A 16783-nucleotide genomic window follows, 5' to 3' on the forward strand; every position below is an offset into this window, starting at 1 on the left:
CTGAGATGGTTAATAGACGCTCCAAAGCCTGATCAAATGAACATCAAGTCTTTTTTACTTGGAAATGATTATGTTCAGTCTTCTCAGCATTTTCAGATTATTTTTAAGGATGTTTTTGGAGCTGACTGTCTCCAAATCCACATTATGAAGAGGGAAAAGCTTTAACCTGTGAATGGTTCCCATTGATGATGACTTTAAATCAGATTTTTGCATTTTACTGAGACCTTTTATTTTCTTTTCATTTTCTGAGATGTCTTCCAGAGGGTTGATCACTGAGCTTGATCATGGTGCTATTAGAAAACGTGTGTGAAACTCATAAGAGCTTGATATCTGAGTAGTCGTGGCTGAGTGGTTAAGGCGATGGACTTGCAATCCCTTGGGGTCTCCCCGCGCAGGTTCAAGTCCTGCTGACTACGTCTATGTTTCAATAACTTTTTGACCTTTTATCTTTGTTGTTCAATTTGCATGTTTACTAGTCTATTCCCCATGACAGTGATCTGTTATGGAGCGAGTTTCCAGGACCAAACTGACTTTATCTTTGACTGTTCTTTAGATAATCTATTCTGGAGCAGCATTACATGTGCGACCTGCCGCTAATCAAAAGAAGCACCGTGGGTGCCATCAGGTAAGAGGTTTTTCTCTTGATCTTGTCCAGCAGCCACAGACCGCTGTCCTGGCTGATGGACTGGGACATGTGCTTTGATTTGCACAAACCTTAACCCCTTCACCCCCAAGGGTGGTTTGCATGTTGATGACGGGCCAATTTTTACAATTCTGACCACTGTACCTTTATGAGGTCATGACTCTGGAACGCTTCCATGGATCCCAGTGATTCTGACACTGTTATCTCATGACATATTGTACTTCATGTTAGTGGTAAAATTTCATTCAAATAACTTGCGTTTATTTGTGAGAAAAACGGAAATTTGGCGAAAATTTTGAAAATTTCGCAATTTTCCAACTTTGAATTTTTATGCCCTTAAATCACAGAGATACGGCTCGCAAAAAACTTGATAACTAACATTTCCCACATGTTTACTTTACATCAGCGACAGAAAAAATGATCCCTAAAACTTCACTTTTAATCAATATTTAAAATCTGGACAATCCCAGTTCATAAGGACTAGGGTAATATTTAAACAGACACCAGACAAAAATAGTAATAGATACTCCAGGCCACTATACTCGCCCTAATGGGCCCTGGCAATCCCTGCCTAGCCACGGAGGTTGGCACCCTAGTTGTAGACGATAGTGGCGCCCCCGCTCAACGTCGGTGACCCTAATACACCCTAAGAGACCCTAGTCCACGGCGAGGATACACAAAAAAACACAAACACACAGTAACCACCCGAAAAAACCCCTGGTGGAGAGACTGTATAACGTCTCTAAGATGTTTTACTTATCTCGTACTAGAATCATGGGCATATAGACTCATCCCAAATAATATCTCGTAGTCAAAAATACTGATATATAGCAGCTTATAATGACTTATCTCGTAATAAAAAAGGCTTATGCTGCAAGAAATGACAGACCTGATATAGCCCCCCCCAAAAAAAGGAAAAAAGAAAAAACGTTTATACAGTAAGAAGTTCAGCCACAAGGATGCACAATCCAAGCACTTCAGGTTACATAACCACAAGAATTATCCACCAGATAAAAGTTAGTGGCATAAAAATAATATACACAACGCTTTTTAAATAATGGACATAATAGTCCTACATATAGACAATGGTGGCAACAAAAAACAATCCCTGATTGCCAGGTTGCCCTAATACAAAAACATTTTGCCATCCATCAAACAATAGGTCTGTCAGCGTTATGAAATTAATAATACTTATCAGCCATCAGAAGATATGAGGCCCAGCCCGACGCGTTTCTCCCTCCTAGATACTGGTTATGTAACCTGAAGTGCTTGGATTGTGCATCCTTGTGGCTGCACTTCTTACTGTATAAACGTTTTTTCTTTTTTCCCTTTTTTTGGGGGGGCTATATCAGGTCTGTCATTTCTTGCAGCATAAGCCTTTTTTATTACGAGATAAGTCATTATAAGCTGCTATATATCAGTATTTTTGACTACGAGATATTATTTGGGATGGGTCTATATGCCCATGATTCTAGTACGAGATAAGTAAAACATCTTAGAGACGTTATACAGTCTCTCCACCAGGGGTTTTTTCGGGTGGTTACTGTGTGTTTGTGTTTTTTTGTGTATCCTCGCCGTGGACTAGGGTCTCTTAGGGTGTATTAGGGTCACCGACGTTGAGCGGGGACGCCACTATCGTCTACAACTAGGGTGCCAACCTCCGCGGCTAGGCAGGGATTGCCAGGGCCCATTAGGGCGAGTGTAGTGGCCTGGAGTATCTATTGCTATTTTTGTCTGGTGTCTGTTTAAATATTACCCTAGTCCTTATGAACTGGGATTGTCCAGATTTTAAATATTGATTAAAAGTGAAGTTTTAGGGATCATTTTTTCTGTCGCTACCTTGGTTTCTTTTTTGTCTTTGATCCCAAAATATTTTTTTGGAGGTTTTTTTTTACTTTACATCAGCCCAATTTTGGAACCAAAATTTTTTTTTTGTTAGGAAGTTATAAGGGTTAAAAGTTGACCAGCGATTTCTCATTTTTACAACACCATTTTATTTTTATGAGCACATTACATTTAAAGCCACTTTGAGGGGTTTATATGATAGGAAATACCCAAAAGTGACACCATTCTAAAAACTGCACCCCTTAAGGTGCTCAAAACCACATTCAAGAAGTTTATTAACCCTTTAGGTGCATCACAGGAATTTTTTTGAATATTTAAAAAAAAATGAACATCTAACTTTTTTCACAAAAAAAAATACTTCAGGTTCAATTTTTTTTATTTTACCAAGGGTAACAGGAGAAATTGGACTGCAAAAGTTATTGTGCAATTTGTCCTGAGTACGCTGATACCTTATATATCGGGGGGGAATGACTGTTTCGGCGCATTGCAGAGCTCAGAATGGAAGGAGCGCCGTTTGACTTTTTCAATGCAAAATTGGCTGGAATTCAGATCGGAGGCCATGTCACGTTTGGAGAGTCCCTGATGTACCTAAACAGTGGAAACCCCCTACAAGTGACCCCATTTTGGAAACTAGACCCCCCCAAGGAACTTATCTAGATATGTGGTAAGAACTTTGAACCCACAAGGGCTTCACAGAAGTTTATAACGTACAGCGGTGCAATTAAAAAATCATATTTTTTCCACAAAAATGATCTTTTCACCCCAATTTTTATTTTGCCAAGGGTAACAGGACCCTAAAAGTTATTGTGCAATTTGTCCTGCGTACGCTGATACCCCACATGTGGGGGTAAACCACTATTTGGGCGCATGGCAGAGCTCGGAAGGGAAGCAGCGCCATTTGACGTTTTTGGCTGGAATTGAGATCGGACACCATGTCGCGATTGGAAAACCCCTGATGTACCAAAACAGTGGAAACCCCCCACAAATGACACCATTTTGGAAACTAGACCCCTAAGGAACTTATCTAGATGTGTGGTGAGAATTTTGAACCCCCAACGGCTTCACAGAAGTTTATAACATAAAGCCGTACAATTAAAAAATCATATTTTTTCCACAAAAATGATCTTTTCACCCTCAATTCTTATTTTTCCAAGGGTAACAGAACCCTAAAAGTTATTGTGCAATTTGTCCTGAGTACGCTGATACCCCACATGTGGGGGTAAACCACTATTTGTGCGCATGGCAGAGCTCGGAAGGGAAGCAGCGCCATTTGACGTTTTTGGCTGGAATTGAGATCGGACACCATGTCGCGATTGGAAAACCCCTGATGTACCTAAACAGTGGAAACCCCCACAAATGACACCATTTTTTAAACTAGACCCCCCAAGGAACTTATCTAGATGTGTGGTGAGCACTTTGAACCCCCCAGTGCTTCACAGAAGTTTATAACGCCAGGGCGTGAAAATAAAAAATTTGTATTTTTTCCACAAACATGATCTTTTAGTCACCATTTTTTTATTTTCCCAAGGGTACCAGGAGAAATTGGACCCCAAAAGTTGTTGTCCAATTTGTCCTGAGTATGCTGTTACCCCATATGTGGGAGAAAACTACTGTATGGGCACACGTCGGGGCTCGGAAGGGAAGTAGTGACGTTTTGGAATGCAGACTTTGATGGAATGGTCTGCGGGTGTCATGTTGCCTTTGGAGAGCTCCTAATGTACCTAAACAGTGGAAACCCCTACAAATGACCCCATTTTGGAAATGAGACCCCCTAAGGATCTTCTCTAGATGTGTGGTGAGCACTTTGCACCCCCAAGGGCTTCACAGAAGTTTATAATGCCCGGGCATGAAAATAAAAAAATCGTATTTTTTCCACAACATGATCAATTAGTCCCCAATTTTTTCATTTTCCCAAGGGTAACAGGAGAAATTGGACCCCAAAAGTTGTTGTCCAATTTGTCATGCGTACGCTAACACCCCATATGTGGGAGAAAACTACTGTATGGACACACGTCGGGGCTCGGAAGGGAAGCAGTGACGTTTTGGAATGCAGACTTTGATGGAATGGTCTGCGGGTGTCATGTGCGTTTGGAGAGCCCCTGATCTACCTAAACTATTGAAACTCCCCACAAGTGACCCCATTTTGGACACTAGACCCCCCACGGAACTTATCTAGATGTGTGGTGAGCACTTTGAACCCCCAAGTGCTTCACAGAAGTTTATAACGCTCGGACGTGAAAATAAAAAAAATCATTTTTTTCCACAAAAATGATATTTTTGCCCCCAATTTTTTATTTTCCTAAGGGTAACAGGAGAAATTGGACCGAAAATTTTTTTTGCAATTTGTCCTGAGTAGGCTGATACCCTACATATGGGGGTAAAACACTGTTTGGGCGCATGGCAGAGCTTGGAAGGGAAGGAGCACGATTTGACTTTTTCAACTCAGAAATGGCTGGAATTGAGATCAGACGCCATGTTGCATTTGGAGAGCCCCTGATGTGCCCAAACAGTTGAAACCCCCAATTCTAACTCCAACCGGAACCCCAACACACCCCTAACCCTAATCTCAGCCCTAACCCTAGCCCTAACCCTAGCCCTAGCCCTAACCCTAACCCTAACCCTACCCCTAGCCCTAACCCTAACCCTAGCCCTAACCCTAATGGAAAAATGGAAATAAATACTTTTTTTTATTTTATTATTTTTCCCTAACTAAGGGGGTGATAATGGGGGGTTTGATTTACTATTTATGGCGGTTTTTATATTTGGCAGCTGTCGCACGCTAAAAGACGCTTTTTATTGTAAAAATAGTTTTTGCATCACCACATATTGAGAGCTATAATTTTTCCGTATTTTGACCCACCGAGTCATGTGAGGTCTTATTTTTTGCGGGACGAGTTAACGTTTTTATTGGTACCATTTTCGGGCATGTGACTTTTTTATCGCTTTTTATTCCGATTTTTGGGACGCAGAATGAACAAAAACCAGCGTTTCATGAATTTCTTTTGGGGGGGTGCGTTTACACCGTTCCGCGTGCGGTAAAATTGATAAAGCGGTTTTATTCTTCGGGTCAGTACGGTTACAGCGATACCTCATTTAGGTCTTTTTTTATGTTTTGTCGGTTTTATGCAATGAAAACTATTTTATATAAAAAATAATTATTTTTGCATCGCTTTATTCTGCGAGCTATAACTTTTTTATTTTTTTGCTGATGATGCTGTGTCACGGCTTGTTTCTTGCAGGCCCCCGAAGGCCCCCGTCGCCATCTTGGATTCGGGGGCCTGCAGGAAAGGAGCCCTCAGCAGCAGCGCTGCACATTGCGCTGCCGTGGGGGGGCTCAGGGAAGCACAGAGGGAGCCCCCTCCCTGCCGATACTTCCCTTTAACCCCCGGTACACCGCGATCATGTTTGATCGCGGTGTGCAAGGGGTTATCGTGTCGGGGGCGGTCCGTGACCACCCCTGACACATTGTGCCGGGTGTCAGCTCTGATAATCAGCTGACACCCGGCTGCGATCAGCGGCGCTCACCACGTGGGCGCCGCTGATCGCGGTAGACGTACTATCCCGTCCATGGGCATAGGGTCCCGGGTCCCATGGATGGGATAGTGCGTCGGATGTCAGGAAGGGGTTAAATTATCTCTCAGATGAAGCCTTTTACCATGCAATGCTAATCTTTATCGACTACTGGATGAACAGTTTTCTAACAGTATAAGTTTTGCAATTTATTTTTTTCACACTTTTTCCAAGTAACAGATACAGCAATCTTTTTACTAGCCACTTTTCATCAACATTTCAAACTGTCCTAGCTGTGATATCGTGGAAATGTTGGTAAATTTGTGGAATGAAAGGTTATAAGATATCAATTTACCATTGTGTATGATTGCAGTTTTGCAATGCAGCTTTGGAGCCTGTTTTCGCCATCGTTCACGATTTAATATGCTTTATTCAGCACAACAAGCCGCAGCCATGACTGTGTCATGGTTGGTTACATGGTGTAATGGTTAGCATTCTTGGCTTTGAATCCAGTGATTTGAGTTCAACTCTCAGTGGAACCTGGGCACACATTTCGATTTTTTACACCTTCCATTGAGATCGACGATGCCCAATGTTTATGATGAAACAAGCAATTTAAAATCCACATAATAAAAGACAAAATTAAGAGTTCAGGGATTCATGGAATGACCACTTTGAATCCCATGGTCAAAGCTATCAATCAAGAAGGATTAGCAAAAATTAAATTTAGCTTCAGGAAACAAAACTCATTGTCTATGTCATACCAAGCAATCCCATACTCTGTGACTTGAGTCCATATTCACATAACACTCTTTCCAAGTGGGTGAATCTGACAAGGATTTGAAGCCAAAATGGCTTCATGAAGTTTTTTTGATTTTTCTCGTGTTTTTCAGAATTTCCTAAAGTGCTTTGTAAACATTTTTGGTGGTGTTTTTCTAAAAATTCTTTTCGGCGTCTTTTGAATGTGTTTTGTGGCTTTTTTGTAGCACACAAAAGTCAATCAGGACCCTTTATAGGGTCTTTCGAACCTTACCCTTGACTTGTATTATAGGTATGGAGCTGTTCAAAGTGAAAAACAGCTGAAGTTTGATATGGTAATTTCAGTTAACCGCTGGACATTTTTGGAAACTTGAGATGGTTAATAGACGCTCCAAAGCCTGATCAAACGAACATCAAGGCTATTTTTACTTGGAAATGATTATGGTCAGTCTTCTCAGCATTTTCAGATTATTTTTAAGGATGTTTTTGGAGTTGACTGACTTCAAATCCACATTATGATGAGGGAAAAGCTTTGAACTGTGAGTGGTTCCCACTGATGATGACTTTAAATCAGATTTTTGCATTTTACTGAGACCTTGTATTTTCTTTTCATTTTCTGAGATGTCTTCCAGAGGGTTGATCACTGAGCTTGATCATGGTGCTATTAGAAAACGTGTGTGAAACTCATAACAGCTTGACGTCTGAGTAGTCGTGGCCGCGTGGTTAAAGCGATGGACTAGAAATCCATTGGGGTCTCTCCGCGCAGGTACAAATCCTGCTGACTGCGTCTATGTTTCACTAACTTTTTGACCTATTATCTTTGATGTTCAATTTGCATGTTTACTAGTCTATTCCCCATGACAGTGATCTGTGATGGAGCGAGTTTTTAGGACCAAACTGACTTTATCTTTGACTGTTCTTTAGATAATCTATTCTGGAGCAACATTACATGTGCGACTTGCCGCTAATCAAAAGAAGCACCGTGGGTGCCATCAGGTAAGAGGTTTTTCTCTTGATCTTGTCCAGCAGCCACAGACCGCTGTCCTGGCTAATGGACTGGGACATGCACTTTGATTTGCACAAACCTTAAATTATCTCTCAGATGAAGCCTTTTACCACACAATGCTAATCTTTATCGTCTACTGGATGAACAGTTTTCTAACAGCATAATTCTTGCAATTTATTTTTTTCACACTTTTTGCAAGTAACAGATACAGCAATCTTTTTACTAGCCACTTTTCATCAACATTTCAAACTGTCCTAGCTGTGATATCGTGGAAATCTTGGTAAATTTGTGGAATAAAAGGTTATAAGATACAATTTACCATTGTGTATGATTGCAGATTTGCACTACAGCTTTGGAGCCTGTTTTCGCCATCGTTCACGATTTAATATGCTTTATTCAGCAAAACAAGCCTCAACCATGATTGTGTATCATGGTTGGTTCCATGGTGTAATGGTTAGCACTCTGGACTTTGAATCCAGTGATCTGAGTTCAAATCTCAGTGGAACCTGGGCACACATTTCGATTTTTCCACTTGCACTCAGATCGACGATGCCCAATGTTTATGATGAAACAAGCAATTTAAAAGCCACATAATAAAAGACAAAAAAAGAATTCAAGGATTCATGGAATGACCACTTTGAATCCCATGGTCAAAGCTATCAAACAAGTAGTATTAGCAAAAATTAAAATTAGCTTCAGGAAACAAAACTCATTGTCTATGTCATACCAAGCCATCTCATACTCTGTGACTTGAGTCAATATTCACATAACACTCTTTCCAAGTGGGTGAATCTGACAAGGATTTGAAGCCAAAATGGCTTCAGGAAGTGTTTTCGATTTCTCTCTAAGCCATCTTTTCTCGTGTTTTCAGAATTTCCTAAAGTGCTTTGTAAACATTTTTGGTGGTGTTTTTCTAAAAATTCTTTTCGGCGTCTTTTGAATGTGTTTTGTGGCTTTTTTTGTAGCACACAAAAGTCAATCAGGGCCCTTTATAGGGTCTTTCGAACCTTACCGCTTACTTGTATTATAGATATGGAGCTTTTCAAAGTGAAAAACAACTTAAGATTGGTATGATAATTTCAGTTAACCGCTGGACATTTTTGGAAATTTGAGATGGTTAATAGACGCTCCAAAGCCTGATCAAATGAACATCAAGTCTTTTTTAATTGGAAATGATTATGTTCAGTCTTCTCAGCATTTTCAGATTATTTTTAAGGATGTTTTTGGAGCTGACTGACTCCAAATCCACATTATGAAGAGGGAAAAGCTTTGAACCGTGAATGGTTTCCATTGATGATGACTAGTGTTGAGCATTCCGATACCGCAAGTATTGGGTATCGGCCGATATTAGCTGTATCGGAATTCCGATACTTAGTTCCGATACTTTTTTCATATCGAATACCGGAATCGGAAGTTCCCATAATGCTAGGAGCCCGCTCGATTTGATTCAGCCAATGGGGATCCTCAGAAGTGTGGGCACATCCTGTTAGGCATGTAGGCATGTTAACTACTGTCATGGCTGTGATTGGCTGCTGAAATGATGTCATGATGCACTATAAAAACCGCTGCAGCCGCCATTTCTGGTCACTCTGCTGTGAATTCAGTTAGGGACAGGCTGCTGTTGAAGACTGTGAGGGACAGTTAGAAATAGTGATCATCCAAAATATCTATTGCTATACCCAGGCTACATAATCCACAACTGTAGCATTTTTGTAGCCCAGCAGCGCTGTTTTAATAGCTGTCTGCAAGGGCTGTGTGAGTGCAGACCCACGCTGTGTAGTGTGTCCTGCAGGCACGTCTGCTTGTAGGCCGACCAGCGTGTGTCTCTGCCTCATACACACTTTTCTTTTATTGCTGCTTTTTTTTTCTCCTGTATAGTGTCCTTCCATACGTATCCATATACGTTGGTTGCAAACACTAAAGGAGTGGACAGCGGAGCCTTTCAGCAGCCTTTCAGTGCTATAGCCCATTTCTCTGCACTGTTTTTGGCTGTCTGATAGGTCTCTCTGTGTGTGAGTGCAGCTCACATTGCAGTGTGTTCTACAGCCACCGCTAGCTGTAGTCCGCTCAGCGTGCGTCACTGCCTCATACATAGTCCTTTTTTTGCAGCTAATGTAGCCAGATTTTTGCTCCTATATTAGTGTGCTTCCAACCGCATCCATTGTCATTGGTTGGTTGCAAACACTATATAGGATTAGATAGAGGAGCCTTTTTGCTGGCTTGTGCCCTTCAGGGCCAGCCAGACTAGTATCACCCTATTTTTTGGAGCCTCATCAATTGCATTGTAGGTTAGCTTCCTGCATTGTAATCGCTCCAAAACGTTTGTGATACTATAGCTTTCAAACTTTGGTCACATCCTTTTCTTCCCCCCCAAAAAAAAAGGAAATAAAGTTCACTAAACACTCCACTTTACAGTTGTCTAGGCCACATTAAATCATATTAAAATGTAGTACACACACTCTTAGCCAAATTAGTGTTTCTTATACTGGTTAGCAGGTGTTCAGGAATAAGAACACTAAGCCACCCCGTTTTTAACTTTTCTGCCTATCTTTATCAGTCTACCAAGATGAAGAAGGCAGGGAGTAAGGCACGTGGTCGTGGCCGTGGAGTTTCAGCAGGGAGAGGACGTGGGGATTCAGCAGGGAGAGAACGTGGGGATTCGGTGCCTGCTGCGGCCACCAGTGACCCGGCATCCCCCACTTTTACCAGGCAACAGTCCTTCATGCACAGCTTTGTAGGACCTCGCCATACCCCACTGCTGCGTGACGAACAAATTGTAGCCGTTGTCGGATGGATGGCAGCTAACGCATCCACTTCAATGACTTCCGCATCCTCCCAAGGCCAGAGCACTGAAGAGCAACCATCTGTCTCTTCACCACCTGCCAAATTGCCCATGCAGTCTGAGAGCCCTGGACAGGAGCCATCTCAATCTTTACTTCTGTTCTCAGAATCTGTTGGCTTGGAAAGAGGTGGCCAGCCAAGCAGCATTCTAGAGCGTGAAGAAGAGGGAGTATGCAGTGATGCGCAACTGCTTTGTCCCTCTGAATCTGAAGAGGGAGGCGGGTGGGCCAGTGCCTATTGTCAGCACACCTCAGTGCTCATCTGATGATGATGAGACTCAGTTGCCAATTTCTGGTGCGTACGGTGCTGGTGAGACAACCCAGGACCAGCCGGTGCTTGAAGAGGGGAGAGGAGATGATGAGGTCCTTGACCCATCATGGCGTCAGCCACAGGAAGGTGGTGGGAGCAGCTCTGAGGAAGAGATTCCCCGAACGGCCAAAAGAGGAGGGAGAGGGCGGGGGCAGACTTGGTTGCCTGTAGCCTCCACTTCGGCACCCGTGACGAGCAATCCTCTTCCAAAACACAAAACGGGCGCTCCCAGGACTTGCAGTGCGTGGTCTTTTTTTGACACAGTTGCAGATGACATTTGCTTTGTCAAATGCAAGCTGTGTCATCAGAAAGTGAAACGAGGGAAAAATGTGAGCAACCTCAATACCACAAATATGTGGAAACATGTGCGTACCAAGCACGAGGTGGAGTTACACAGACACACTGAAGATGTAGGCCAACCTCAGCAGCACCTACCACCTCTTCAGCTCGTGTTGGGGCCTCTTCCTCCAGCTCACACACAGCTGGTTCGGCTTCCTCACTGGATCGCCATGGAAGAACCACTGCCACTGTTGTCCAGAGACCCAGTGAAATTCCACCCACTGAACCACGTTCGCAGTCATCAGCACATTCCCAGGCCACTCACCAGCAATCGGTAGCACAGGCATGGGAGAAAAAGCGGCCATACTCGGCAAACCATCCCCGAGCACTGGCTCTGAATGCCGGCATTGCCAAAATACTGGCCCTTGAGATGCTGTCATTCAGGCTGGTGGAGACTGACACCTTCCAGAACTTTATGTCATTGGCAGTTCCACAATACAATGTGCCCAGCCACTTTTATTTCAGCAGGCAAGCCGTCCCTGCCCTGCAAAAGCATGTTGAGGGAAAAATTAAAAATGCGCTACTAAATGCCGTCAGTAGCAAGGTCCACCTGACCACCGATGCGTGGACCAGTAGCCATGGACAGGGACGATACCTTTCCCTCACTGCCCATTGGGTCAATGTTGTGGAGCCGGGTACAGATCTGGAGAGTGGCTCTGTACGTATTCTGCCAACTCCAAGGATTGCAGGAATGCAGTCTGTACATATTGAGTCCTCCTCCTATTCTAGTTCCTCGGAATCAGCACTGCGTGAGCCTGCTAGGCCAGATATGAGCACAGGTGTGGCCAAATGTCAACAGGCCATCCTTAAATTAATTTCTTTGGGGAATCGGAGCCACACAGCACAGGAGCTCTGGAATGCCATCAAGCAGGAGGGCGATGTGTGGTTTGTGCCAGCGAATCTCCAGCCAGGTTTGGTAGTGAGTGACAATGGCCGAAATCTAGTGGCAGCTCTGGGCCTAGGCAACCTCATTCACATACCATGTCTGGCACACGTGCTCATTTTGGTCGTGCAGAGCTTTCTGAGGGACTATCCGGATCTTGATGCACTGCTGCACAAGGTTCGCCTAGAGTGTGCTCACTTGCGGCGTTCCAGCATGGCAAGATCGCGCATTGCATCTCTGCAACGCCGATTCCGCCTGCCAGAACATCGCATCATAGAATCATCATATGTGACCTCCCCACCAGGTGGAATTCAACGTTACATATGTTGGAGCGGTTGTGTGAGCAGCAGGCAGCAGTAATGGAGTACCAGCTGCATCAGGCGCAAACAAGTCGCACTGTGCGCCGGACACACTTCACCACCACTGAGTGGGCCACTATGAGGGACATCTGCCAAGTTTTGCATGCCTTCGATGACTCCACGCAGATGGCCAGTGCAGATGATGCACTAATCAGCATGACTGTCCCCCTCATCTGTCTGCTTCAAAAAACCTTACAAGCACTAAGTGAGTAGGTTTCTGAAGAGGTCGAGGATGAGCAGTCAGAAATGCCATCTGCTTCTGGCAAGTCTGCGCAATGTGCTTCCACACAAAGGCCCAGGCAGGGGACACTTAGTGAGGAGGATGACGAGGAGTCAATGGAGGAGGAGGAACACATCTCTCCAGAGGAGGGAGGTACACAAGGCTCTAGTAGTCAGTGTGTACAGCGAGGGTGGGGTGATGCTGAGCAGGCAGAGATGCTGCCTCAAGCTGGGGACAGTGTTTCCGGTCCAGTTGGCAGTCTGCAGCACATGGTTGATTTCATGCTGCAGTGCTTGTTAAATGACCGCCGCATCGCCAACATTCTCCACACAGCTGATTATTGGGTGTACACCCTCCTAGATCCTCGCTACCGGGACAACTTACAAAGCCTCATACCACAGTTGAACCGGGAGCGAAAAATGCGGGAGTACCAAGAAACACTTGTGCAGGCCATCATGTTCTCCATTCCCCCCGCAAGTGTTGCTGGTAGTGCTTTTCAAAGCAGCCATGTGGGTAGAGGCAGTGGAGGAAGCTCTGCACAAAGAGGTAGCAAAGGCAGTGCCGCAGGACAAGGCAAGGCCAGTATGGCCCAAATGTGGAAAAGTTTTGTGGGACCGCCACAAATGGCTACACCATCACAGACGGCTCCAGTCAGCAGGAGGCAACGTTTCCGTCAGATGGTGACAGACTACTTGTCTTGCCCTGTTAGTGTTCTCCCAGACGGCTCTTCCCCGTTCAAGTATTGGGTCTCTAAGCTGGATACATGGCCAGAGCTTAGCCAGTATGCATTGGAGGTGCTGGCTTGCCCTGCTGCCAGTGTATTATCGGAACGTGTCTTTAGTGCTGCAGGTGGTGTGGTAACAGACCGTCGCACGCAACTATCCGCCGATAATGTTGACCGGCTCACTTTTCTGAAAATGAACAAGGCCTGGATCTCACCTGAATTTGCCAGTCCTCTTCCAGAATAAATAATTGGCTAGCAACAGGATCCAGGTCTCCTGTTGTGTTCATGTTTCTATGACCTGAACTTTATTTCCTGGGCTACAGCAATGCCCGTTGTTGCTCAGAAGTGCTGTCCACACAGACAAAACACTCGCTCACGTGTAAGTGGGGTTCGGTAACGTCAGCTAATCCCCTGCTGTGTGTATGGCAAAGTGTCCTGCTCCCTCCACAGTCAAACAACCTCAGATTTACACCTGGCTCCAAGTAGGCCTCGGCCTACTACCTGATTTTCCCTGGGCTCCGACACCGCCAGTTGGTGCTCAGAAGTGCTGTCCGCACAGACAAAACACTCGCTCATGTGTAAGTGGGGTTCGGTAACGTCAGCTGATCCCCTGCTGTGTGTACGGCAAACTCTTCTGCTGCCTACAACTTCTGACTACCTCTGATTTAATATGTTCTCTGATTTGCCCTCTGTCTCCACTCTGTTTTGAGTATTTCCTCCGGCCTACACCGCCTGTTTCTGCTATCAAGTGCCGTCTGCACAATCCACACTTGTTCCTGTGTTACCTGGGTCCTGTAACATCTGCTCATCTCCAGAGGTGAGCACGGCAATGTCTCCTGCTTTGTCTACATTCCCACTACTTTTAGTGGAAATGTGGACAGAGCAGGAGACATTGCCTGACTCACCTCTAGGGAGAAGCTGCTGGTACAGAACCCCAGTAACACAGGAACAAGTGTGGGTTGTGCAGACGGCATTTCAGAGCAGCAACTGGCGTGGTTGGAAGCCAGAGGAAATACTTGAAACAGAGTGAAGACAGAGGCCTAATTGGAGTACGTTGACAGTTAGTAGTAGTCTAGAAACAATCGCAAACTGCCACCAAGTAGGCCTCGGCCTACTACCTGATTTTCCCTGGGCTCAGACACCATCAGTTGGTGCTCAGAAGTGCTGTCCGCACAGACAAAACACTCGCTCATGTGTAAGTGGGGTTCGGTAACGTCAGCTGATCCCCTGCTGTGTGTACGGCAAACTCTCCTGCTGCCTCCAAATTCAAACAACGTCTTACCTTAAACTGCCTCCATGTAGGCCTCAGCCCACAAAATGACTATCCCTGGGCTCCAACATCATCAGTTGTTGTTCGGAAGTGCTGTCCACACAGAAAAAAAACACTCGTTCATGTGAAAGTGGGGTTCGGTAACATCAGCTGATCCCCTGCTGTGTGGAGGGCAAAGTGTCCTGCTCTCTCCAAAGTCAAAATACCTCAGCTTTACACCTGGCTCCTAGTAGGCCTCGGCCTGCACCCTGATTGTCCCTGGGCTTCAACAACGCTAGTTGGTGATAGGAAGTGCTGTCCAAACATAAAAACACACTTGTTCATGTGAAAGTGGGGTTCGGTAACGTCAGCTGATCCCCTGCTGTGTGGAGGGCAAACTGCTGCTGCCTCCAAATTCAAACAACGTCTTATCTTAAACTGCCTCCAAGTAGGCCTCAACCTACAAAATGACTATCCCTGGGCTCCAACATCGTCAGTTGTTGCTCGGAAGTGCTGTCCACACAGAAAAAAACACTTGTTCATGTGAAAGTGGGGGTCAGTAACGTCAGCTGATCCCCTGCTGTGTGTACGGCAAACTCTCCTACTGCCTCCAATGTCAAAATAACTCCGATTTACACCTGGCTCCTAGTAGGCCTCGGCCTGCACCATGATTGTCTCTGGGCTCCAACAACGCCAGTTGTTGCTCGGAAGTGCTGTCCACACAGAAAAACACACTCGTTCATGTGTAAGTGGTGTTCGGTAACGTCAGCTGATCCCCTGCTGTGTGGAGGGCAAACTGCTGCTGCCTCCAAATTGTAACTACTTCAGATTTAAACATTCTCTGATTTGGCCTCTGTCTCCACTCTGTCTCTAGTATTTCCCCTGACCTCCAACCCCGCCAGTTCCTGCTCACAGTTGCCGTCCACGCATTCCACACGTGTTCCTCTGTTACTGGGGTTCTGTAACATCAGCAGATCCCCCAATATGTGTCCACCACTGTCTCCTGTGCTGTCCACCTTCCCACTGCAAGCGGTGGGAATGTGGACAGAGCAGGAGACAGTGGCAGACACACATCAGGGGATCTGTTGACATTACAGAACCCCAGTAACACAGGAACACGTGTGGATTGGGCAGATGACTGCTGTACGCATAAACTGGCGGTGTTGGTGGTCACGTGAAATCCTGGAAGACAGATGCCTAATTGGAGCACGTTGACAGTCTGTTGTAGCCTACAAACAATCAAAAACTGCCACCAAGTAGGCCTCGGCCTGCACCCTCGTTCTCCCTGGGCTCCAAAAACGCTAGTTGGTGCTTGGCAGTGTCTTTGGCACGGGTACTCCCTGCTGCCCAGCCTGGTTCCAGCACGCCAGCTGTTTCCGGGTAGTGTCAAGGTCACTATGCCACCAATCCGTTGTCCTGTCGTCTTGCGGCCGGGTTTGCCGACTCTACGGTGCCTGCAGTTTAGGTGACTCCTATGTGGGCTGCGGGAACTGGCACTGAAGGCTGGATCCGTAGTGCCAATGGGACATGGACCCCCTGTAGGACTGTGGGTTTCGGTAACTGCGGCCGGCTTGCGGCCTGGCTACTTTGCTTTGAATGGGTACCTTCTGCTACCCACCCGGGTTCCAGCACTGTCTGCTGGTTCTCGCCAGAGCCTTTGGCCTAGTTGCCTCCATCTCGGTATCTGAAGTCCAGCACCGTCAGCTGGTCCTTGGTAGTGCTTTCTAGCACAGGTACCTCCTGCCTAGTAACCGTGGTCCAGCACCGTCAGCTGTTCCTCGGTAGTGCCATTGGCTCTTGTAGCTTTTGCTACCCATCTGGGTTCCAGCACTGTCAGCTGGTTCTCGGCAGTGTCTTTGACACGGGTACTCCCTGTTGCCCAGCCTGTTTTCAGCACGCCTGCTGTTTCCGGGTAGTGTCAAGGTCACCATGCCACCAATCCGTTGTCCTGTCGTCTTGCGGCCGGGTTAGCCGACTCTACGGTGCCTCCAGTTTAGGTGGCTCCTATGTGGGCTGCGGGAACTGGCACTGAAGGCTGGATCTGTAGTGCCAATGGGACATGGACCCCCTGTAGGACTGTGGTTTTTGGTAACTGC

The 16783-nt window shown here is 45.6% G+C and overlaps 2 non-coding genes across 2 annotated transcripts; both read left to right on the plus strand.

The window, feature by feature from the left end:
• The first annotated feature begins 334 nt into the window (after positions 1 to 334).
• TRNAA-UGC (transfer RNA alanine (anticodon UGC)) lies at positions 335 to 416 on the plus strand. The gene has a single exon. It is a non-coding gene; the product is annotated as a tRNA-Ala (tRNA).
• A 7783-nt stretch (positions 417 to 8199) lies between these two features.
• On the plus strand, positions 8200 to 8271 carry TRNAQ-UUG (transfer RNA glutamine (anticodon UUG)). Its single transcript has one exon. It is a non-coding gene; the product is annotated as a tRNA-Gln (tRNA).
• The last annotated feature ends 8512 nt before the right edge of the window (positions 8272 to 16783 follow it).

The sequence above is a fragment of the Dendrobates tinctorius genome, unplaced genomic scaffold (genome assembly GCF_039654945.1).
Source record: "Dendrobates tinctorius isolate UK_male_01 unplaced genomic scaffold, ASM3965494v1 ptg000048l, whole genome shotgun sequence".
NCBI lineage: Eukaryota > Metazoa > Chordata > Amphibia > Anura > Dendrobatidae > Dendrobates > Dendrobates tinctorius.